Here is an 11,389-nt window from a genome sequence, read left to right as displayed (position 1 = left end):
ACTCACACAGTGATTGTTTTTTTGAAGTTAGAAGATTGTTAACACCCCAAAGATTTTTTTCCCCCAGTGTTAAAGTGTATGGGCATTGTGCCCAGGTTGCTACAGGTCCTGGGCTACTGCAGGTAGCTGGTGTGACTCCTTCATGCTCATCCTGACTACAGGTTAGTGCATTGAATGAGACAGGATTAAAATGAAACAACCCAAATCCCTGTCCTTGTGCAATTACCTGATGCTTTCCTCACCCTGAAAACAAAGGATATACAGCCTCACCTGTCCCAAAGCTAGCCCTCCTCTGTTGAAAATGAATATACATTTTGATACCAAATCCTTCTTTGCAGTTTTCAGCTTATGCCTGTAGGAAGTAATAAGTAATAATGTATTACTTCTTTCTTGTTTGACCCTAAAATCGATCTTTTCACCTCCCTGTGATTCTTGGTACTGAAAGGTACTGATGCAAAAGAGTCCACCAGGAAAACAAGACTTTGGAAAATGCTTCATCATTTGCCTTAGCTTTATTTAAAACTGAATTTCCACCTTAATGAGAAGTATCATTGGTATCACACATCTCTGCCCAGTCCTGACAAAAAAACGGCAGGAGAAGAGAGAAAAAATCCAGGATAGAGCTTATGGTTCCTGAGACGAGGGGAGGGAGAAGGAGGTATCTGGGCTTAGTTTGTCGCTGTTATCCGTGATCTGACATTTAAATCAAACCCTGGGAAACCTGAGTCTGGGCAGCCATTTGCAAAAACAGCTAGAGGAACCGTGTATCCCAATCCTGTAGACAGCAAACAGGAGGCAGGGGCCTCCTTCCCAGTGTGCTGTAGCAGCCCATGCCTCAGGGGAAGGGCTTCACCAAGAGGTCTGGAAGCTAAAGTCCTTTATTCAGCCCCAGGGTATTTTGAACTCCTCACCTCCCTGCAACACCCAAATTCTAGTTGAGAAATACTGTTTTTGTTGGTAAAGACTCATTTCAGGAGATTGCTTTGAAATGAGGTGATTAACCCCGCTGTGTGGAGCCAGGGGAGATCCTTGCCCACCTTGGGAAGTTTGGCCTTCAGAATGGAGGCTCTGAAGACCATGGAGAGGAGTCAGCTCTTGGTCAGCTGGAAGGAATGTCTTTGATTTTGCTTTCAGCTAATGATGCTGGATGTAGGACCAGACGACCAAAAAAGAATTAAAATATAGAAGATGAAGACTACATCTCGCATGGCATTCATGCCATGTAATTTAAAAGACAACAAATCAGTAAAAGCAGGCAATATTTTTGCATAACACACTGCAAAATTCTGCAAGAGGTTTAGTGTGTAGAGGACAACTGCTGGGTATTGAATGACTTAGTAAGTAAGACTTTTAAAAGATCTCAAAGGACTGCCATGAATGGCAGATGCAAAGAAAACCCTATGAGGGTTTGCAGAAGTTGCCGTGTTAACCACCGTGCTTTGCCACAAAAACATTATGTGCTATGGTGAAGAAACACTCTTCCTGGTAGTGCTCCACAGAATTGTTAACTCTATTTGTGGAGGAAATGTGATTTGTCTCATTGAAACATCTTGCAGTCCCCATGTTAGAAGCAGTGTCGCTCATGAGGTCAGCTCTTGGTCTAAGACCTGCGGTATGAGAAACATGACCTAACGGTTCATTTCTGTACCGGGGACCATATATCTCAGACTTGGGGTTGAGTTTCCCAGTATCCACTGAGGTACCTCTTCGCACCGAGATAAATTTACTGATTAAAATAAGGCAACACGCATGGCTGAGGGGGAAGATACATAATTTCATTAAGTTCCTACGAAAATGAAGATTGATTTAGGCAATATTACTAGAGTTTCCTAAAATATATGTAAAACTTTATGTGCTAATAGTACTTCTCACAATACGGCAAGGACTGGCAAGACCTGAGGTTGCTTGCATTGCTGGCACCACTCCGATTTGCAGTTCGTGCCCATTTCCTCAGGGATCGATAAAGATCTGGAGAAGACCACATTCAGTAGAGTAGCTTTCTTAGCTTACCTCTTAATGCCTTCCAAGATAGCTATCAGGGAGAGAAGAGTAGAAAAGCCTTTTTCCCACCCTATACAATGTCTCGAGCCTTGAAAAGTGCCTCTGTTCTCCAGCGCACCCAACCCCGGCCCCTGGCCAAGCGAGGGAGAAAAACTAGGGAGGAGAAAGGGCGGTGGTTCTTCAGAGTGTCCAGCCACCAGTGAGACCTACCTGGCAGAGCCCTGTCTTGGTCCTTTCCTGACCTGAGCCTGACTGAACAACTGCCTGGATCTCTGTCCCCCACGCCTTTGCTCAGGGCATCACCCGGAGCCTCCATACAGAGAAAAACCGCAGGAGAGCTACTGGTTCCCTGCTTTGGGAAAAGTGGCACCTGGGGAAGCATCTCGTGGCTATTTTCTGCGCGCAAGCAATATGCTCACATGGAAATTTTTGGCCGGTTGGTGTCCAAGAAGAAGTGGGACAGCTGGAGAGCTCGCGGCGGCCCGAGCGGTGTGTGGCAGGGCCATGGCCCTGGGCCTGAGCCCCTGGCCCTGGCAGGACACGGCTCTGGGAGGGCAGCTCCAGAATTTAAAAATCTAAAAATTAAAGTTTGCCATCTAGTGGTAGGCCTCGGGCTTTTGGGCACAGCCACCCAAACTCCCACAGTCTTTAAGTGATCCGTTTATGATTTCTGAAACATATATTCGGGTTTTCATCAGCGCTGGCTGACCCTTCCTGCCATTACATCTGTAAAAGTGACAAAAGGAGGACTTTGAACCTCGGTCCATTGCCTGCTGTGGCTGGGTCAGTGGCTACAACCCCGGGCACACCTCCCATGGTTGTCACACGGTGCAATGGAGATAGTTCTATGTAGTATTAAATCCTGAATGATTTAAAAAGGATTAAAAAAACACAAGAAAAACCTTCACAAATTTCACTGTGATAAAAAAATGAGGCAATGAAACGCAATCATTTCCCTCTACTTTCTTCTCTTGCCTGGGACAGTGGTAATTCTCAGGAGATTGTCTCCTTCTTTCTTTCTTTCTTTCAAGTGTTAATTTCCCCTTTGAACTGAGCTACATCTGTGAGTGACACACTTGCACTGAGTTTGTGTGGTACTCCCTTGGTTCAGACCAAAGCTGCCAGGAGCCAGCGCATCTGCAGAAGCGTGTCCTCCTCGACAGACTCCCAGCCAGCTTCATCTCAGCAGTGCATGCTGCCTATATGGAATCGTATGTGCCTATAGGATCGGTATGGAGACCTCTCCTGGAGTCACCAGTCATTTATTTCCATGAGAAGGAACGATGTGAGGCAGCAGGAGTAGAGGCAATGTTGTCCAAAGGGAAGAAGAGCTCAAGGATCCTTCATGGAGGAAGCCAGCAAAGAATGGCTGTGTCTGGGGAAAGGGCCTGGAGAGGGGGGAAAGGGAAGGTCTGGAAGGTGATGGGCAGCGTGATCTACTTGGGTGCCCAGATTGTAATTAAGGAGCTGCAGGCATCCAGCCTCCCGCCTGCACAATCTCTCCTCTTCCACACACACCACTGCTATCAACAGAACTCCAGGTGGGATTAGCAATTTTTGCAGCACAATCACATTGTTGAGTCATATTTAATTTATGAACCACTATACACACAAGATCATTTTCTCATATTGACGCTGAGCTGATTATTTCCCAGTTTGTATTTATGCATTTGATATCTCCCTCTGCAGCGTAGCGCTTCATACTTGTCATTAGTGAACTTCATCTTGTTGATCTGAGGCCATCTCTTCAATTTTATCATTTCGCATTCTGATCCTGCCTGCCAGACTGAGCAAATTTTATAAGTGTACTCTATATTTATCCTCCAAATCACTAATAAAAATATTGACTAAAATCAGTCCTGAAGATCTCTGCACATCTGCTCGGAATACTCTTGAAATTTACTTCCAGTTTGACATTGAGTCATTGGCAATAATACTCTAAGAGTTTTTTTCGTCTATTTGTATACACACTGATAATCATAATTTTGCATAAACTGCATTTTGCTAGCTTATATGTAAGAATTCAGATTACTGGTGCCAAAAGTCTTCCCAAATATATTGTTTACTGTTTTTTCCCACCATCCGTATTTAGAATACAGATATTTATGTCCCGCTACAAAACTGTGTCAATGCAGCTATGTCAGAAAGGAGCAATTTTTACCCCCTCCTTCAAATGGATTAATTTCATTAAATGAGAATTAAGAGTCCTCCTTTAATGAAGGAACTGATGAGGAATAAGCCACTCAATTTATGTTGAGAGTCCAGGGAAAAAAACCAAAGCTCTGTACCTTTGCGTTTGACTTTGTGCGCAGTATCAGCACAACAAAACTATTTGCTGATGATGTAGTTGCTCCTTAATATAGCATATAGGACAGAAATGATGCAAGCGCCTATTAGTCCTCAGATAGAATTCTTGGTAAAACCTGAAAAAAAGAAAAGGACTTAATAACCATAACTGTGTCAGTTTTACTGCTAGCACGTAATTAGATCAGAAGATGACGATTTCAAAATGTCCAGAGCATAACTGCTTCCTGCTATTTAGGTGATATGTTTCTGATTCAGAAGCTGCAGTTCATCTTAAATTTTTCAGTGTAAGAACCTCTTCAGGGCCTACATCCCCAGAGTGGGAGCGGGAGGATGCTCCTTCCCAGCTTCCAGATTTTGTAGTTTGCAGAGGAGAAGTATTTACCCTAAACAAAAAAAATAATTCACATGCTTATAAAAGGGCTTGTTTTCTCCCTGCACGAGACCTCTCACATGTAACGTCTCTGTTTCTGGCACGGGCTAGAGGATTTTAGGGACGCCGTCGATCTGGACCGTAGCATCCCCACGTCAGCCCTCTCAGACAGGTGCTTGGGAAGAGAACAGGAAAAAAGCTCTCCATAGCCCCACGATGGAAACAAAGAAATTAGTCAACAACCTCTTCCCATAAAAACCTGCATGAAGGGAATGCAATCAAGGAGCCGATCTGGGAAACAGCTTGAGGGCCAGCAAAGCCTGGTTTGCGCCACGAGCAATGAGGAGGCAGGACGGATTTGGGTCCGGCCCTGACATCGAACAGCCCTGCTGGCTTTGGGGGGGTGGATGGTCACACTGCCTTCCTCATCTTTTTAAGCTTCCTGCTGCTTTTTCTGCTGAAGCCATCCCACTAAGAGCAGGAGTAAACGTCATTTTGTAGGTGTCTGCAATAGAATAAAAGTGGCCCCAGTGCCATACCCCATGAAATGCGTAACTGCAGACAGAGATGAATCATGCCACCACCGAGTTAGCTCTCACATATAGCCAGTGTAGGTGTTATTATGACTGTAACAGGCTTCAAAAGAATAAATCACACAAAAGCTCGGCTGGCAGCGTTTCCCGTTAGCAGTAGTTGTTCAGCTCACCTTCTCACGTTACAATCGCCGTCCCTTGAAGGAGGTTTGGCTGTAAACTCCTCCCAACTGCGCGTTAATTCCTAAGGATAACATGAGCATCAATTAGGCACAAGCATGACTCAGAAGATGAAATATTGCCCTTGGTGGGAAGTCAAGAGCGCGTGTTTTTCCCTGCCTTCACCGGCACACGTTGCCCTACCCACTAGGTGTCCCTGCCAGCCAGGGAAACAGCACGCCGCAGCCAGGGCCGCGTTTGCGCCGTGCCATTTGGCTTTGGCTGAAAACATCAAAAACAAACAGCAACCCAGGAAACATGTCTGAAATAACTTCTTCTTCTTCTTCTCCTTTTTTTTTTTAAAAAAACCAAACACTTCCTTTTTGAAGCGGCTCCAAATTCACGCACAATGCGCAGAATGGAAAGGGCAGCCCTCTGTTTCGCCGGGAGGGGTAATGGGAAGGTTTTGGCCCGAAGCAGAATGGTTTCCCTTCCCGGGTAGCGCTCAGGTGATGGGCTGCTCTGGCCCAAGCACCACCAGCTCCATCCCTCCAAGCTCACCTCTGAATTCTACAGGAGCCAGACAAATTGTGCTGTAATCTCTTACCTCGATACACTCATCTTTAAGATAGATGCTATTCTAATTTGTCTGCTGCACCACGGAGCTGCGAGGTTAAATGAAGGGTGATGATGTTCCTTTTGCTTCCCAGTTAAAAACATGCAAAATAAAAAAAACAAACAAACAGATGACTATCAATGTGTGGCTGTTCAAGTCTCACCAAAAAATGCCTAATTTGTGGGTAAATAGGGCTAGGTGGATGTAGGTATCTACAACCTCAGGTTGGATTAGACATAACACACAGGTTCAGTAGCTGCCTCTGTAAATAAGACACCTTTTTGACTGGCTAAGATTTGCTCCGGTAATCCCTGGAGAGTTTCCAGAGGTCAGCAGAGAAGCAGGGACAAAAATGAAGACATTAAAGGAAGCACATACTAGCAGATTTGGCGGCTTCTGCCAGCCCGGGAAGAGGGAAAGGAAGCAGGAGGGAAAAGCTTGAAGATATGCTGGGAATTTTTCGGTTTTAAAAATGTTTTGTCTCTTTGCATTACTGAACTGGGGGAGAGAGAGAGAAAAAAAAAAAACCCGCCTGTTTGCTCTATAAGCTGGAGAAACCCATTCCACATTTCTGTACTTCTCCTTCCTGATCTGTCAAAGAAGGGCAACAGCATTTCCCTGCCTCGTGTTCATGCTCGCTTACGAACAACCCGAGAGCCTCAGAAAGGAGAAGGGAAAACACGCAGCAGAGCTGGGTTTTCCGAAGCCATCACACATGACGATTTCTGCATCAGAAGCCTCGTCTGAAGGCCCTGCATTTTGGAGCCATCGACGGAGATCGTGGCCTATTGCGTTGTGCACTGTACAAACACACAGTGAGAGATGATCCCTGTCACGAAGGACTTACTCTCTGAACAGAGACAATGGAGGAAAAATAAGGGGGGGGATTAGAAACGCGTCGACTAGCTCAGGGTTGCACAGTTCGGTGAGGACGCCAAAGGCGGGAGCCTGGTGTTCTGATTTCCAGCCCAGCAATCTGCTCTTTCTCACGGACAACCGCCTTTTGCTGTTCTAATGCTTACGGGGTGTTAACGGCACTAAAGATAATCATATATGACTTGGTATTTTTAACTAGTGGGAGCTTTACTTACAGGCACACACCCCGCTGAACTTGGTTGCCCCCAGGGACAGTTGCCCCCCCCTTCCCGGCCCTAAGAGGGTTTGGAGGGTGCTCAGCTGGTGACTATAAGGTCACCTTCACAGCAGAAATGCGACACAAGCGAAGGGAAAGGAGGAGGGCCCAGCTCTTGTGAAATCTGGCTGTTGAAACACCTTTGCGTCTTGCAACACAAAGTCAAAAAACTCTTTGTCTTAAAGATTTAAGAATAGACATAGGAAGAACTGTATTTATCTCATGTTAATCACCTAGGCAACTGGGAAAGCAGAAGTGAGCGTCACTTTCTAGTGGGTTTTATAATCCGCCAGTTGGTTCAAACGCCTTTTTCCAGCACATCAGAAATACATGTGGTCCTGCCGCAAATCTGCATTTTTAAGAAGAAAAATTGTATCGATAAACAATCAGTTTGGGCTTGTAGCTTTTCCTTTAACCCAGGCATTGTGTGCCCGCCTACCCAAGCAGTTATTCAGTGGCCCAGGATCTGCATTAGAAGTAGAGCCTCTCTCCTCATTTTGATTTCTCCTCTCGGGGATCCCACAGTTGCGGCAGCAAGGATTTGATGGAGACCGTAGCCAGGGAACGGGCTGGGAGCTCGCTAGTTGGTAGGGAACAGCTAAAAGCCTCTCACTCAAGACTGAAAGGTGTTGCAAAGGATATATCCTGAAAATGAAATAACACTGTGCATAACGCAGCCCTGAACCTCGTGTTATAACCCCGCAACACAGCTTTCAGCAAGCAAAAACCAATCCAGCCTGCCATAGGGTCTTGCAGGATTCAAGTCTCAACTCGTACCTTTATCATGGGCTCGGTCAGGAAGGAGGCAGGAAGGCTGTGTCTCTTAGCGAGGGAGAACAGCAAGGCTGTGTTCTTCCAAGCGGTTCATTCGAATCTAGGGTTATTTCTGTAAATAAAGGTTAGCGTTAGCATCTGCTCTTTTGCAGAAGCATGTAAAAAAGCATAGGTCGAAAATTCTCTCTTGAAACTGATCTTTTGTCAGAAAATGAGACCTTTAAAACACAAAATATTTCACAGACAGCTCCTACAATCCTAAAAAAAAAGGTTAATTTTCATCTGATTGTTCCTATTCTTGTCCAGATTGCTCCGCTTCTGATAGATTTTGATAGCTTTTTCACAGGCTTCTTTTTTTCCTAAATGGAAAAAACCCTCCATCCTGGATGGTCTTTTCCTAGAAGAAAAACATGTTTTTGGTAATGTCTTTATTTACATTGTTTCAAAACCTATTTTCCTTGAAAGGAAATGTTTATGAGGTTTGGCTTTTCTCCCTACATTTCCTAGGCGGAGCTGCTGGTGCTTTGCTCTGCCTCCCTGAGCCCAACATGAACTCCAAATCATTAGTATGATTTTATTCAGCACAACAGGTTTTCTGGGTTTTCTAGCTCATTTACAGCTATGCAGAGGGGGTGTGAAACCCTGATATTCCATTGGGGCAACATTTACAAAAACTGCCCGGCCACGACTTTGCAAAGTTATAAATAATTATACAAAAGGCGCAAAGCTTTGGAGAAACAAGCCAAGTTGATGAGGCCCAGAAATGGAATTAGGAATTTTTCCATTTACTTGGATGAGTTTTGGTTTAAACGCTAGTAAGCCAGATTCATCTGAACACGCTGAACGCATGGAAGAGTTACGAAGCTATGGACAACATGATACACTTTGTCTCCACGGAGGCTACTGAAGAAGGCAGAGAGAAGAAAAAGCGCATGATCAGGTTCTCTACCAACCTCTTCCGCCAAAGAGCACAAACCGAGCAAGAACAAGAAGAGCTGAGCAACCTTGTAAACGCTTTTAAAGGGGATAAATCCATGGTGAGGGTGAAGGGGAAGCAGGGTCTGTGGCCATAGCTCTGAAGGCAGAAGACAGCGGCGAGCACAACCTGAGGAACGCAGTGCTGTGGGGCGTGCGGGGTGTCGGAACCTGCCTCGGGGTGCACGGACAAGAAGGAAACCCTCGTAGATCCAACATGCAGGCTGTAAGATTTTCTTTTTTTTCCCCAAGGTCATGCAGCAGTAAAGAGGAAAGAACTGAAGGCCTGGAAAATTCAGAAAGTGAAAGGAAGCAGTTTTGATGTTTCTTAAATATACAATTAATAGAAGGTAGAGATATACTGCTTATACACTAAGATGGAATTAAAATGAAACATTAAAGGCTCACTCTTGGTTATTTTCAATAATTAGAATGCATGAATGACATTCCTGATCACGCTGCATCTGCCTTTAAGATCATGACACTTACAGGATAAAGTCATGCAATTGTCAGCACTAGGAAGCACTGGAATCCAATTATTTGCCTATGGAACCATTTGTTAACATTTTCAAACGGGTAAATAAGAATGCCATTTATTCATTACAAAGGATGATCTCTCAGGAGCCTGATACAAGCCTCAAGACCACCAATATGAAAGGAAGTTGTATGTGCAGAGCAACTATCATCTCCAAACAGACTTCTTGAACCTGGGCCCAGAAATTATGAATAATGGGGCAGTCTTATGTACAAAGAAAGACTGTGACATTAGCAGACAGAAAGTGTTAAGGTGGTGGAATAAAGGAAAGGGACGGTGGAATAAAAGGGGGGAATTTGCAAAGAGGAAGGTTCTGTGGCATTGGGAGCTAGCTGCACCGGGGGGTCTCTCGGGCTTTGTAGGAAAAACAGCAGCTAAATCTGTAGATTACAAATGGGTGTAATATGAGACAGAAGCCATATGTTGTCCTTTCCACTCCCGCTGCAAAAGACATCCTCCCTGAAGTCTTGATCAAGGAATGGGTTGTAAATCACAGAAGAGGCAGGATGCGGAATTTGGTAATTTCCATTAACTGACACTAGGCTAAAACCATAATTGGTAAAACAGTGGTTTGGGGCAGTCTGTTAGCTTCTGCTTCACTGTTCATCATTCTCACAAGTTCATAACAGAGTACAAGGCAGCAAGATACCCAGCTGTCTATTAATAATTGATTTAATGTAACACATGAAGTGTGTGTAATCTGTTTCCTTGTTCCTCTGTTTAATATAATCCATGAATCACGGTGACCAGTAAAGAGGTTGATTGACCACATGATGCCAACTCTTTTCCTAACTCCAGCTGCTGACTTGCATTTAAGAAAGCTAAATGTCTACTAAATACTTTGTGGTTATACCAGGGATGCTGTGGAAAAGGGAGACAATTAGTGGAGTAAGATAATGTTCACTTTTGCATAAGAGCTTATAACTCTGCCTTCTGCTATTTCCAGTAGTCCCAAGTCTGCCCAACATTAGAGACTACAATAATTGTTGTCAAACATAGACCTCTCTCTTTTTGGCCCAGTGTCTTGTCTCTTCCAGACCCAAGGAAAGGTTTAACTTGCAAGCAGAAGCTGCTTTTATTCCCAACATACCGCTACAGGTATCAGTACCGTAATACCTATCTACCCCACAATCACAAAAGATTTCCTATTTTCAGTACCTTTTCAAGGTGAGGAACGGTTACTCTTCCTCTTTTACTAGTAGGGAAATAAGGCACAGAGAGTGTGTTGAGAACCTGGCTGTCCTAGGACAGGCACTTCTGCTGCTGTACTATTTCAGGCACTTCTGCTCGTGAACATATGCATGGTTTTCACCAATGCCAAGATTTTCACTCGGTGTCACTTCTTTTGTTAACTCCAAATGCGCAGAGGTTGAAAGGGCATCTTTACCAGTGAAAAATCTCTCAAGAACTTTTATAAATCATTCAAACTTCTGGTTGAAAACATTTCCTTTCACACACTTCTTAGTGCCAAATACAGGCCCATCTGGAATCATTATTAATTCTGTTGAACTGTTTAATTCCAAGTGGGGTTTTTTTTTAAAGAAAGACTTGATTCAGTATTTTATAACCATAATTGGAATAGTGCATTAAGACTCAACAGCTCATTTTTTTATTCCGGGAAATGGCAAGCAACACATCTTGTACTCAATCAGTTACATTAGTAGGGCAATGCTGAAAAACCTTGTACCATGTAGCTACCCCCAAGTTTAATTCTTCTTACACGTTTATTTTCCATACACACAGAAATTAAAATACTCTTTGGGGGCTTAAGAAAGCTTCTTAAACAGTTTGGAGGGCTCTTCTATGCATGCTTCATTAAGCACATCAGCCAGAGAATTAGAAGAAGAGATGCCCTGCCACTGAAATGCCCAAGCAAAGTGCAAAGCATACTCCTCCATATACAAACTGACATCAAAATGGTTGTTTCTGGTTCATCATCAGGAATGAACTATTAAATTCAGCTTTCAAGCCACCTCCCATTCACATT

General features: G+C 44.1%; 1 long non-coding RNA gene across 1 annotated transcript; it reads right to left on the bottom strand.

Annotated features, from left to right (window-relative positions):
* Window positions 1-315: 315 nt before the first annotated feature.
* LOC132321985 (uncharacterized) lies at window positions 316-7,459 on the bottom strand. Its single transcript, XR_009484983.1, has 5 exons — window positions 7,352-7,459; window positions 5,978-6,072; window positions 5,385-5,455; window positions 4,290-4,424; window positions 316-352 (listed from the first exon to the last, which is right to left on the bottom strand). It is a non-coding gene; the product is annotated as an uncharacterized LOC132321985 (long non-coding RNA).
* Window positions 7,460-11,389: the final 3,930 nt, after the last annotated feature.

The sequence above is a fragment of the Gavia stellata genome, chromosome 2, assembly GCF_030936135.1.
Source record: "Gavia stellata isolate bGavSte3 chromosome 2, bGavSte3.hap2, whole genome shotgun sequence".
In the NCBI taxonomy this organism is placed as follows: Eukaryota; Metazoa; Chordata; class Aves; order Gaviiformes; family Gaviidae; genus Gavia; species Gavia stellata.
This window is presented reverse-complemented; position numbering and strand designations above follow the sequence as displayed.